We start from the raw sequence: 13,430 nt of genomic DNA, 5'->3' as shown, positions 1-13,430 counted from the left end.
CTTTTAAAACAGTTAACCTATCAATGCTGTTTTAAGAAAACTCTTGCAGAAACATGTTTAACTACAGAGATATAGAGGAGCACAGTTGAAAATTAAAACTGGTATAATGAAATTATACATATATTGTCTTACAAATGTAAATTGAGTTGAGTTTATTGTTTTCACTGAGGGTGGACAATATGAAATGGGTTATTCAATTGTTCTGATCTATTATTAGAAGTATAATCTTCAAATACTTCCTGAATTCTTTATGATTCCAACTAAATTATTTGATTTGTTCTACTTTCTTAATTTGTCCTAATTTGTTATTCCATTCTAATTTATTGTCCTATTTGTTATTTGTTATTGTACCAATTTGTCCTAATTTTGTTATTCAGTAATACAAAACAAGAGACAATATCTTAAAAACGTTTCTGTTGAAAACCCTTATGTGTATAATTTCAATTTGTGAAGCCACGGGGAATTAGGAGCGATAATAATATTCAGGGAGAGATTTAGCAACAGTTAATGTCACACAGACATTAACCTAAGAACACTGCTGCACACTCCTCTGTCCTCCCAGGGCCCCTAGTCAATTCTTATATTAAATATTGGGAGATAAGTATTTTCCAATATTTTCAATTTTTAAATACATATGGGCAAACATCACTGACTAAGTACTATCCCACAGACCCTGAGAAGATATAACCAGAAAGATAAAATATTACTTTCTTCAAATAATTCATTATCTAGCAAGAGTAGAAGTTTTATGATCTTGGTCAAACATCAAAATGTCTGGACCTCAGTTTCCCCATCATATGAATATTTGATGGTGCTTTAAAGGGGATTATGAAAACAAAATATGTAAAAGTGGCTAGTTCAGTATTTGGCACATTGTTGTTAATTAATAAGATATCATAAAGGATAAAGATAAGGTACAAATGTAAATACACAACTCATAATCTACAACAAGAGAGCAAATTGATGATACAGATGGGGCAGGTAGGCAAGGTAAAGATGCACAGTAAAGGTGGGAATTGGACTAGGCTTTGATAGATGAGAAGGATTGCAATTACCATAAAAGCAGGGTTGGGGTACTTCTGTGATAAGGGAGGGTCATAGAAAAGCCACAAAAACATAAATAACAGGATGCATAGACAGAGTTATATTGTTATATAACTGCTTATCTTGCTAATATTATTTTACAAGTAAAAAAACATATATTAACCTAGGAAGGAGTCAATAAACTTCACCAGATTTCCAAAGGGATTCATGGTATTTAAAAAAAAAAAAAATCAGAATCCCTAAATCTAAGAAACAGAGCTATCATAGAGAGACCAGTATTTATGGAGGAATAAAAATGAACAAGCCGAAGTAGTAATTTAGGAATTAAGCTAGGGAGTACTTGATTGTTATGTTCAAGAATTTGGAGTTTATTCTTTAAATAGTGGGATTCCACTGAGGTTTTTGAGAAAGGAATTATTTTTCCATTGATTTAGGTAGACAACTCAGGTAGCTATGAAAAAGGTAAGTTCTCTGAAGCACACTGAGTATAGATAAGCTCTTTCCAAAAAGCCAAGTTAGACATGAGAGCCAAAATAAGAATAATGACAGAAGGGATAGATAGGAGGAAATGAAACCTAGAGTCACGACAGAAAAATTAATAAAAAGAACTCTGGGAATAATTCAATGTGAGTGCAAATTGAGATAGAAAAAGTGGTAAAAGTTAACTCGCGCATTAATGCTAGGTGAATTTTGACAGTTCACAACAGTACATTCAAGAACATACACTGATTTTTGTGGGGTAAGACTATGGTAGGAAATTATAAATTTGGATTCATATTCATTGAGTTTGAGAACCTCAAGAAATCTGAGAAGCCTACCTGGCAACTGGAAAGATGAGCTTGGAATGAGGCGAATAGAATCAGAACGCAGAAAGTTGTTTTTGTTTTTAAATTTCAGATAATTTCTTACAAGTTGGGATGGTATAAATATGGGTAGCATATCTGTTTTAAGCGAATCACATGCTCTGAAGAGAGCCAACAGGTTTATTTCAATACCAGATAGGTATAAGATGTTGCTATCATTTGAATGTGTCTCCACTAAAATTTAGATGTTGAAATGCAATGGCCAGTGTGCTGGTATGAAGAGGTAGGGCCTATAAGAGGTGATTACATCATGATAATGCCTCCCATGGAGAATGGGATTAAGGTCCTTCTAAGAGAGGCTTCACGAAGCATTTGGATAGCTTGCCCTTCTGCTTTCCACCCTGTGAGGACACACATTCCTCCCCTCCAGAAGGTGCAACCCTCACCAGATAACCAAACCTGTCTACGCCTTCATCTTGGACCTCCGAGCTTCCAGAACTATGAGAAAACAAAAGTCTCTTCTTACAAATTACCAAGTCTCTAATATTTTCTTATAGCAGTGTAAAACAGACCAAGAGGTTAATGGTGGTGACAATCTTTAAACCATGAATAAGTAATTGATATTTAGAATATATTCCTTAGGAATATAACATTATGTCTATGGAGTTCAGGTGCACAACTCAATCCAAAGAATATTTTAATGATAGCATTGACATATTTTAATAATAGTACTTGAATGTAACTGTACAGAAATCTAGCAAATACATATAAGGAAGTTTCAGTGAACAAATACCTTTGGAGTGACAAAGATACTCTCCCTATTTGTACTTCTGAAACTTGTGCAATAACCTGAACACTGACACCCCTTGCTCAAAGATCGAGTTTTATATTACCAGGAAAGCATCCAGGGGAGAGGGTGAAGAAAGGATGCTCTAGGATTCAGGGATTTGATGAGCCAGGAGGTGCTAATGATGACAGAACTGGTACACAGTTTCTCCAGCAACTAAGGTATCAAGAAAACATACACATACTCTGCAAAACCAGACATTTGTATCCTTTTTACGGCTAGCTTTATGGTCCTAGGAAAACCACCTCAAAATGTAGCCTAATTTATTTAGGTAAGCTATAAGAGGTCTCCTGCCATCAGCTTAATTAATTGCTTTGAAAAAATGTAAATGTGTTTTGTGAGTTTCAGTGACCTCTCTTCTGCCTCCAACTCTGTAAGAGGGGATGGGATACGAGCTATGTATAAATGTATTAAGACTCCTTTATTATTAATGTTTTTGCAAAATTTGACTTCCAGCTCTGTAAGAAGAACCAGTGTGGAGAGGAACAATTTTCTGACAGGTCACACATTTCAAGTGGTATAAAACAAGAAAATATTTTAGAGTCCCCTTGCCTTTATTTATAACCAAATGTTTAGTTGGCTTTGAGAATAAATTTATGCATTCATTGAATGAATAAATATTTATTAAGTACTTACTATGTGCTAGGCACTAGGAAGACAAAAGGCTCATACAAACGATCCAGGTAGCTTTGGATCCATCCACAAAGCTTCTGCTCTTTAACCCTTTTCATTGACCGACAGTTTACTGAACACCTATGACATGCCAGGCACTTTGGAAGTGCTGGGAATAGAGAAGAGAACCAAAGAGACAAAGACCATGGAACTTCTATTTTAATGGAGGGAGACAAATAATATATATTAGAAAAATATAAATGAATAAATATATACTATACAAGTAAATTATATACCATGTCAGGAAGTATTACGTACCATGGTGAAAAATGAGACAAGGTAATGGGCATGAGGATGTTAAAGGGTGCTACTATTTTAAATATAGTGGTCAGGATATGCCTCACTAAGCAGATAACATTTAAACAAATATTTGAAGGAGGTGAGGGAATACTGTTTGGGTGTTTGGAAGAAGAGTGTCAGCCGGGCGCGGTGGCTCACGCCTGTAATCCCAGCACTTTGGGAGGCCGAGGCGGGTGGATCACGAGGTCAAGAGATTGAGACCATCCTGGTCAACATGGTGAAACCCCGTCTCTACTAAAAATACAAAAAATCAGCTGGGCATGGTGGCATGTGCCTGTAATCCCAGCTACTCAGGAGGCTGAGGCAAGAGAATTGCCTGAACCCAGGAGGCGGAGGTTGCAGTGAGCCGAGATTGCGCCATTGCACTCCAGCCTGGGTAACAAGAGCGAAACTTCATCTCATAAAAAAAAAAAAAAAAAGAGTGTCCAGGAGAAAAATGGTTAGCACGAACACCCTGAGGCAGGATTTCGTCTGGTATGTCTTAAGAGTAACAAGGACAACAGTGAAGCTGAAGCCCAGTGAGTTGGAATGAGAATCCAAGAGGAAATGAGGGCCAGATTATGTAGGGCTTTTAAGACCAACGTTAATGTCTTTCTTTGTAAGGATGGCTATTGGGAACAAAAAGACAAATGCCATGAAGTAAAAGGGGCTGTGATAGATTGTGATGCTTGGAATATAACTCATACCAGAAAGATGGGGTAAAATTAATTACATCAAAAAAGGAAAGATCATCTCCAGAATCTATCTGATTTATGTACCTCTATAACATAGACTACTTGATGCTGTTGGGACTATACTTTTCAACCTAACTCGTTCTATTAAGAAAGTGGAGTGGCACGTTATTGTTGCCCAGACATCATGAAAAATTTATTGTTAATTTTCTGTGACTTAGAAAGTTGTGAGATTTTTCTGTGGTAGCTTGTATCTGGAAATATTTCTTTTCCTTTCCTTTCATTTCCTTTCCTTTCCCTTTCCCTTTCACTTTCCTTTTCTCCCTCTCTCTCTCTCTCTCTCTCTTTCCCTCTCTCTCTTTCTTTCCCTCCCTCCCTCCCTCCCTCCCTTCCTTCCTTTCTTCTTAAGGAGTTTTGCTCGTGTTGCCCAGGCTGGAGTATGATGGCACGATCTTGACTCACTGCAACCTGCACCTCCTGGGTTAAAGCGATTCTCCTGCTACAGCCTCCCGAGTACCTGGGATTACAGGTGTGCACCACCAATGCCCAGCTAATTTTATATTTTTAGTAGAGATGAAGTTTCTCCATGTTGGTCAGGTGGGTCTCAAACTCCCATCCTCAGGTGATTCGCCCACCTTGGCATCCTAAAGTGCTAGAATTACAGACGTGAGCCACCGCACCCGGTCATATCTGGAAATATTTCTGTATCTCTGCTCCACAGTGGCTTTTTGGGGTCTCACTGAAGATAAAGTGCAAAACCTTTTCCCAAGGAAAACTTTGGCTTGTGAGTATCAGTCTGTATGCCCACTCAGAAAGCCATATAATGCTTAGCTTTAACTTCTCTTCTTTCACAATAAAATGTCAACCCTACAATCATTCCTTTAATACTAGCAATTAAAACCCTCATCAGGGAGTCTCTGCAACCCCAAGCAGAGCTAAGAGAAAGCGACATTGAAAGATCATTCATGACAACACACATAATCACCCATACTACTAAATGTTTTAAGTTCTTTGCACTGATCAGTCATTATAAAACAGCAAGGTATTTAGCCCCTTGCTGAGCTATGCTTTAATGCCATTTCCTGAGCTTTCCCAAAACCATTTTCCCTTCCTTCTTCCTTTTTTTAAAAAACTAACAATCACTCTAAACAATGTTTGCATTTTCAGTAAAATTTTTGGTAAAATCGCCTGTCTCGTTACACAAGTTTCCTGCGTTGAATCCTTTGTCAAAAATTTCCTTTAGAATATATTTTGCCAACTTGTATTTTTGAAGGATTAGAGCTCCTAAATCCAAACTAAAAAAATAAATAAATAAACATATATAACTGAATATATAAAAATATATAACAATATATGTTTCACCTATCTGGAGCAATGAAAGAGAACTATTTAATTAATTCATAGGTAATTTTAGAGAAATATTTAGAATACCAAAATGCCCATCTATTATAAAATAGCATCTAATTATTTTATCCAATATTATAATATACTTATATACATATAAAAATTAATTTAGGCAACTTTCTTATGAAATTTAACAAAATTCCCAAAACATATAATAAAATATATCCAGTATTTTCTCTTTTATCATAGAATGTAGTAAACTGTGACTAGTGTCACAGAAGGGCGGCTACAAAATTACACTCCCAACTACAAAAATAAAGGGAGCTCATGGTTGCAAAGGTATGAGGACTTGAAAATATGCCAATTTAAAAGCTGAGTAACTTACAAGCATTTTTGGGAGACTTTGTTTGTCTCCCCATAAACTGTCACATTCTGATTTAGGATTGTTTGTGAAATGAATCTAGTCAGTAATGGGCCAAGATATCACTATACCCTTTCTCTTATAAATCACAGCAATTTACTCAGTAGGAATGATCTATCCTTATTCTCTCATTCCCCATAATCCAATCACTTCCTCTCATAAGCACTTTCCCCCTGGTTTTCACCATAATGCATTTTCTGTAACTAACAACCATCATTTCCTGATTATCATGCTTCTATCCTTGCCCAGGAATGTGGGTCTTATGTGGGTCAGGGTCATCTTTCCCATCCATCTGTGTCTTGATGCTAAGTGTGTTAGCTGAAAGGTGAGTCTGGATAGGCCATCATTTTGCCTAGTCCATATAAAAGTTTGAATGCCCCCGTCCATGCCACTTTGATTAAGAACCAACAAGTTTTAGTGTGTCTAATACTACACTTTTAGAATAAGCACATTCTAAGACGTATTAGTAATTTTGCCATCTGCAGATCCCTCTAATTTAATAGTGGAAAATATAGAAAATACTCTATGGTTTTAGTGTACCTTGTTATGACGACTTTCCTAAAAGAATAAACATAAATGAATAAATGGTTTGACAACAAGTCACAAAACAGAAAACTTTAGCTCTGTATACCTGGAATTTAAATGGAATATACAACTATTTGAATTTTTTTAATTATATTTTAAGTTCTGGGATACATGTGCAGATCATGCAGGATTGTTACATAGGTGTGCACATCCCATGGTGGTTTGCTTCATCCATCCCCCTGTCATCTACATTAGGTCAAACCACCACATGTTCTCACTCGTAAGTGGGTGTTGAACAAGAAGAACACATGAATTTAAGTTCAGTATAAAATTTATTAAAAGGGCTTATCATTCAGGGTGTTTTTGTTTCAGAATTTGGTACACTGGGCCACCAGATTTCTAGTGACTGTCATCACTAAATGAAGGGCTCTGTTGTTTCTCACCTACACAAATATTAACGACTTCAAGGACTACAAGTTGACTTTGATTCAGCACACCTGGACAAATTAGCACCGTGTTTGATGTCTCTCAGGATTAGAAGAAATCCAACTGGCCGGTGGATGCCTGTGTCTTAGACAATTCAGGGCACCAAGGACCCTGAAGAAGCTCTACAATTGGATTCATTGTATTTCCACACAGCTAGAGTATCTCAGGACATATTCCTGTCACTGGTTAAAACACTTTGATAAATAGCTATCCTACTGTAGTTTGGATGTTCTCCTAGAGACAGTGATTTCACTGACCAAAATGCAACACCACTGTTGGTATAGAAAACATTTTCTACCATTTTATAAGATGTTAATTGTGTTTTTAAATTAGATTTCCTAACAGCAAGGTGGTACTGCAGAGGGTATAGCACAATGGTGTTACAGATACAGCAAGTCTAAGAATTTGTCAGATTAGATTCATGAGTACTAAGAATGATTCATGGATGTTCACAATATTAGACTTCATTGTATAATCATCTTATTTGATGCTTAAATGAGTTATTTTCTGACTAATTTCCGAGTGGCTTAAGTTGGAAAAATATACAAAGAAGGCCTCTCAGTTTCAACACTGGCCATGCCAGGTAAGAATGAAAATATTCTAATTACTACTATTACTTTAGAATCAGATGATACATATTTTCTGACAATAACATCATGTTTATAAAACAACTTTTTACAACTGTGGTTCTCAAAATGTGTCTCCAGACCAGCAGCATCAACATCACTAGGGAAGCCATAGAAAAGCAATTTCTGAGCCACTACCTCAGACTTACTGAATCAGAAACCCTGAATGTAGGGCTCAGCAATTAACAGTCCTCCAGCTGTTGCAATGACTGTTCAAGTTTAAGAACTACTGCTCTATAATGTCGATATGCCATTTGAAAAAATAGTGACACTGCTCTTTAGATGACCAATGATTACAACATTAGAAACAAGGGTGGAAAAGAGGATTGAATTACTCCTTCTGGAAATCTAAAGAATTAGATATAAAGGAAGTTTGGGAGCTGGTAATCAACATGGAGATCTGTATCAAGCCATCAAATACTCCACAGTCTGGTCTCTTCCTACCTTTCATTCTATTTTAATTCTGGATAAACTATGAAGAGGGTTCTCTCTACTCACTTCCTCCCATTCCCTAAGTTTCTAGAATAATTACAGTTCAGCACATTCCATTAAAGCATAAAATATCACCACTTTCATGTCACCATGAAGCTCTGCATTGGAGCAACCTGGAATAATTCAGGTAAGGCCATCACCAAAATGGAGTCTTAGGGCCAGGATAAATGTTGCTATTTTATTCTCCTATCATTTATATGCAGGTATAATTGGGGTAAAAGAAATATCTAGGATATCATTAAAGAAAAGTAAAAATCAAGGGTATCAGAAACTTTAAAAGCATAATTTTGAGGCATGTGTCAAAATTCTCAATTTGTTTTGGAGATGATCGGACAGTTGGCTAGCTTCTCTATATGATCACAGTTAGTACCTCTCCATCTCTTGGTACTTTTCTACCACCCTGAGGCTTTGCTCAAATTCTAGTCAAGATCTAAGAGTGCAGGTCCTGTGCTAGAAATGAAGACTTATGAATGAATCAGTGTTTTAAGTTCTTAGCATAGTACCAGCATATAGCAACCCCCCAGTAATGTAAGTCATTGCTAATACTCTTAACTGTGCAGCCTAGGTGTCTCAATTCAGTTACTAGGCATGAACAAAAAGTGACCAAGACACCATACATAGACATCCTAGGATTTTCTAGAATTTGGGATTTTCACAGTTAAATCAGAATTTTCCCTGCTTCTTAGTAAATGCAGAAGAAATGGGAGCTGAAATTTTGCTGACCTAGGGCCTAATGCTGAGTTAAAACTTAGAACTGAGGTTAAATACCAAAACTCACAATGCATTATACCTACTTCACACATCCTGTTGAATGAAGAGAAAGAAGATTCTCAGAAGAGTAAAAGTTAATTCACTTCAACATGAAATTTAGTTTAAGATCTCAGAGAAAATAGGAGAATTAACTTGAAGTTTAAAAAGATAAAATGCTGCTAAGCTATAAATGGGGACAAAATTCCCTCCCCTTTTTCCTTTATGAAAATCAGACTTCTTAAAATATTGATAATTTTTTTAAAAAGTGATAATCCTTAAACTTTCCTTTTTTTGACTTTTAGTGATTTTGCTGCAACTTTCTACTTGCTTATGTAAACAGAATTTTAAGAACAAATATTTTTATTTAAATTCTAGAAAATTTGCTTCATAACCTGGCATAAGGTCTTTTGGCATTAAATATGTAGTTGAATATATTATTAGATACTTTAATGTTATATGTTTTCTATCATTTCCTTTCAATTATGATTTCAGCCATAAATCTCTTCTTTGTAATCACTTGGCATTCCAAATTTAAACATTGTTCTTCCCCTTTGTTCTTTCATGGACCATCAACCTATTATAATTCTGTCTCACTATACATATTTATTACCAGCTCATTATCTCAGTTATCCATTTAGATATTTTAATGCTTCCTCAATCTATTCTGAAATGGGCATTTACTGTTTTCCTTCATCATTTGAAATCTTTCTAAATGCAATAATTCTTTCCTATATGTAACTATTCATATTTTCTATATGCAATATATGCAATAGTAATATTTCCTATATGCAATAATTCATATTTCTTATGTTAATGAAAGAGAAAATCACAAAATGATCAACTATATAAAATAGACTGGTTTTATGAAATAAAAGAAGCAGAATATGTCAAACATGTTAAACATGAAAAGCAACTGGCCAGGAGAATTTTAATTTTGGCAATAACAATGCAAGTATTTGAAAGACAAGTTTTAAACAACAACAAAAAAAAAACTGAAGAAAATCAGTATGAACTATTTTTAAATATGGAGAATTTTGACCCTGAAATACTTTCACATTAAAGCCAAATGCCTTTCTTCAGTATTCATAACAAATCTTAGATTAAAAGTAGGCACAGGGGACAGAAAGGTACATAAGACATGCAGAGCTGACTATTTCTGCTTTTAAAGAACTCAAAGTCCCACAAAAGAAAGAAGAGAAAAATAACCATGATGCAACATGCTCATTTGTTGAGAAACATGTTTTGGGTGGTGGGACTGGAAAGAAGGATTTCTGAAAGCCTTCTCAAAAGAGATATCTAAAAGCATATCAAAAGGTAGCTGGTCACCAAAAGAGGAGGAAAGAAAGGATAGTAAGAAAGAATAGCAAAGATCTGGACCATAAAGGAGAAAGAACAGTGTATGTATGAGGAATATAAGCCAAATCATAAACGAAGCTATAGAGCTTTACTAATGGGCATGGTTTTAACATGCAGGCATGCAGAAAATGATCAAAGATTTTCAACAGAGGAACAACACGGTCAGATAGGTGTATTGAAATGCTGAGTTGAAGTGAATGGTAGAAAATGAGGGCAAAAAGACCATTTAGATCTCTTTTGTAATCAATTAGGAGATAAATGTAAAAGTCTGGACTTACAGATACTTGTACAGAAAAATAAATACAAGAGATATTTAGAAGGTAAATACAATAGGAGTCAGATTTTGCCTCATGGGGGATGAGAATAGGTAAAAATAACTAAAAATAATTTCTAGATAACTAGTTTGAACGACTACATGAATAGTGGTGCAGTAAACAGAGACAGGGAACACAAGGAAAGCAAAAGGTTTGCAGGGGAAGGTGGCAATATGGAGTTTGAGATCTCTATGGGAACCTAAGTGGTCATACTAATAACTTCAGTATACAGGCTTGTCTTGAATTACCCATTATGGAGTCCTGGGTAGCTAATTTTGAAGACTCTCAACAGCATCTAACTAATTTTGCAGAAGTGCAACCATCATGTCTAGAATAAATAATATTTATTTTCTCTAGTGGCAGCAAGATAAAGCCTACTCTAAAACTGCACTTTGCCACCAAATGAACATCTAAATGTCTTGAAGTATCTATTTATTTGTGGCTAAAATCATTTCTTACCGTTATATAATTCCTTCTTTATAAAAATGATAATTTATATCTCTGTAACTATAACATTTATCACATAAGTGCATTACACCGTTTAGAAGAAACTAAGGAAAACAACTGAATATATAGTTAACACATTAACAATTTCTAATTTTAAATAATTTTAAAGTGTACTTTGCCCTCTATTTGGTTTTTCTTCTTTTTAGATCATAAAGTTGCATTCCTTGGAAACTTCTTTGATGAGGCATGTTTTGCTGAATTTTTTTTTAACCTAACAGATGTTTGGGTAGTTAAAATTCCTCATGAGTATGGTATCCTGTGGTTTTCATAACCTAAGTGTTACCCCAGGAATTTTCCTTTCTTTCTGTCTTCCAGTCTTGGTGGTCTATAGGAGATGCACATTATGAGACTCCCATTTTGTTCTGTACTAATTTCACACCCACACTCCTTTTAAGTTGTACATTTCCTCAGCATTAAGTATCTCTTGTGCACCACAGAGGCATTTAACAGCTTTTGACTTTACATCACAACCACATATATATACACACCACTCAAACTGCTTTTGACTATAAGGCTAATCAGAAAAATAGATGAGTAAAATAATTTGCAAGACTGTAATGTTTCAAGTTAAATATTTCTACCATTTTTTTAAAATTGTCATGCTTATATTTGTATCCATAACACTCAGCATGCAGTAGAAATATGGCTATTATATGATTATTTAAGGACAAAAGCAATTTGGCTTCAATGATCTAGGTAAGAGTATGTGAGAGAAAGAATGGTTAACTTAAATTGGTTGAATATTATTTCCCTTGTTTATTCAGTTTTACAGGCGTATATTCAGATTCATAGGGTAACCCAATTTAATTCTCAGCTTGCATTCTGACTTTGCTCCCTGATCCTCAGTTTTAATGCTCTTCTTTATGGGCTCAGATAGCTAATGATAACATATTCTCTGATTCTATAATCCACTGTAGAACCTTTTATAATATTTATTACTAAAACTAGGTGGTCTCTTATTTGAGTTACTCACATTTTAAACAATTTAATTTCAAACTAGCCATTGATCAATAGCTCTTTATGGAGAAGCTCCGGGTTTTGACAAGATGTTATATTACTAAGTGCTCGAATACAACTTGATGTTATTAGAATAAAATGCAATTCCCTGAAATAGTTATTTTGTACTATTTTATATTGTTGTTTAGTCTTTTCTCTAATTCAGAGAAAGAATTGTTATTTTATCCTCTATCACAAAACAACATACCACTTTTTTTTTTTTTTTTTTTTTTTTTTTTTCCTGAGACGGAGTCTGGCTTTGTCACCCAGGCTAGAGGGTAGTGGTATAATCTCAGCTTATTGCAACCTCCACCTCCTGGCTTCAAGCGTTTCTCCTGCCTCAAAGCCTTCCAAGTAGCTGGGGTTGCAGGTATGCACCACCATGCCCAGCTAATTTTTTTTGTATTTTTAGAAGAGACAGGGTTTTACCATGTTGGCCAGGCTGGTTTCAAATTCCTGACCTCAAACGATCTGCCCACGTCAGCCTCCCAAAGTGGTGGGATTACAGACATGAGCTACCAGGTGACCCATACCACTTTTTTGATTCAATTATAAATAATACAAAACATTAATTTTCTTCATCTAGAATTTTTGAGTTTGCAAAATGCCCATATTTTCAACTTTGGCATGCAGAAGCAACATCTATGAATGCCTTATTTTTATTATGAAAAGTATTATTGCTCTTCAAGACTTTTGTTACTTAACTGTTATAATTTCTTTTATTCTATCATGTTACTTCACCATATATATTATGTTGCAATAATATATGCAGTGGGTTTTTGTCTTTAGTATTAAATGTAATCTCATATTATCTCTTCCTGACTTAATATAATAAGTAGAACTTTTATTCTGATGTATAATTATGAAATGTGGAAATTCAAATGTACAATATTTATCATTAGTAAAATGTCTTCTCTTCCATTGGAAGCAAAAAATTCCTCCATTCCTGAAACTAAAAGAAGAGTAACCAACTCATTGTCAAAACTTAAACAATTATCCTCATCCACATATGACATGGTTGAAAAGCTATGAATTTTGAAAATACAATCAAATGTTATCACACAGTTGAAAAATATAAATCTTTTCACCTTTCTCTCCTAAGCACAGTGGTAGAAAGTCCATTTTCCCTGTGTTTCCTGGAAATAAAATATGGCCATAGACCTCAAAAGTGGGTAAGAAGTGAAGAAAATAGGGTGGAAAAAATGACATTCAAATGGAAAGACTTGAGAACGTAGGATTATTTAGAAATCCAGCTTTTCAGTTTCATTTACCAACT

General features: G+C 35.0%; 1 protein-coding gene across 2 annotated transcripts in view; it reads right to left on the bottom strand.

The window, feature by feature from the left end:
- The window catches only part of PTPRQ (protein tyrosine phosphatase receptor type Q), a 240,750-nt gene that overhangs the window by 74,872 nt on the left and 152,448 nt on the right, over positions 1-13,430 (bottom strand). The gene's annotated exons all lie outside the window — the stretch shown is intronic.

Source organism: Sapajus apella, unplaced genomic scaffold (assembly GCF_009761245.1).
Source record: "Sapajus apella isolate SASKATOON/1434 unplaced genomic scaffold, GSC_monkey_1.0 scaffold2, whole genome shotgun sequence".
NCBI classification, from domain to species: Eukaryota; Metazoa; Chordata; class Mammalia; order Primates; family Cebidae; genus Sapajus; species Sapajus apella.
This window is presented reverse-complemented; position numbering and strand designations above follow the sequence as displayed.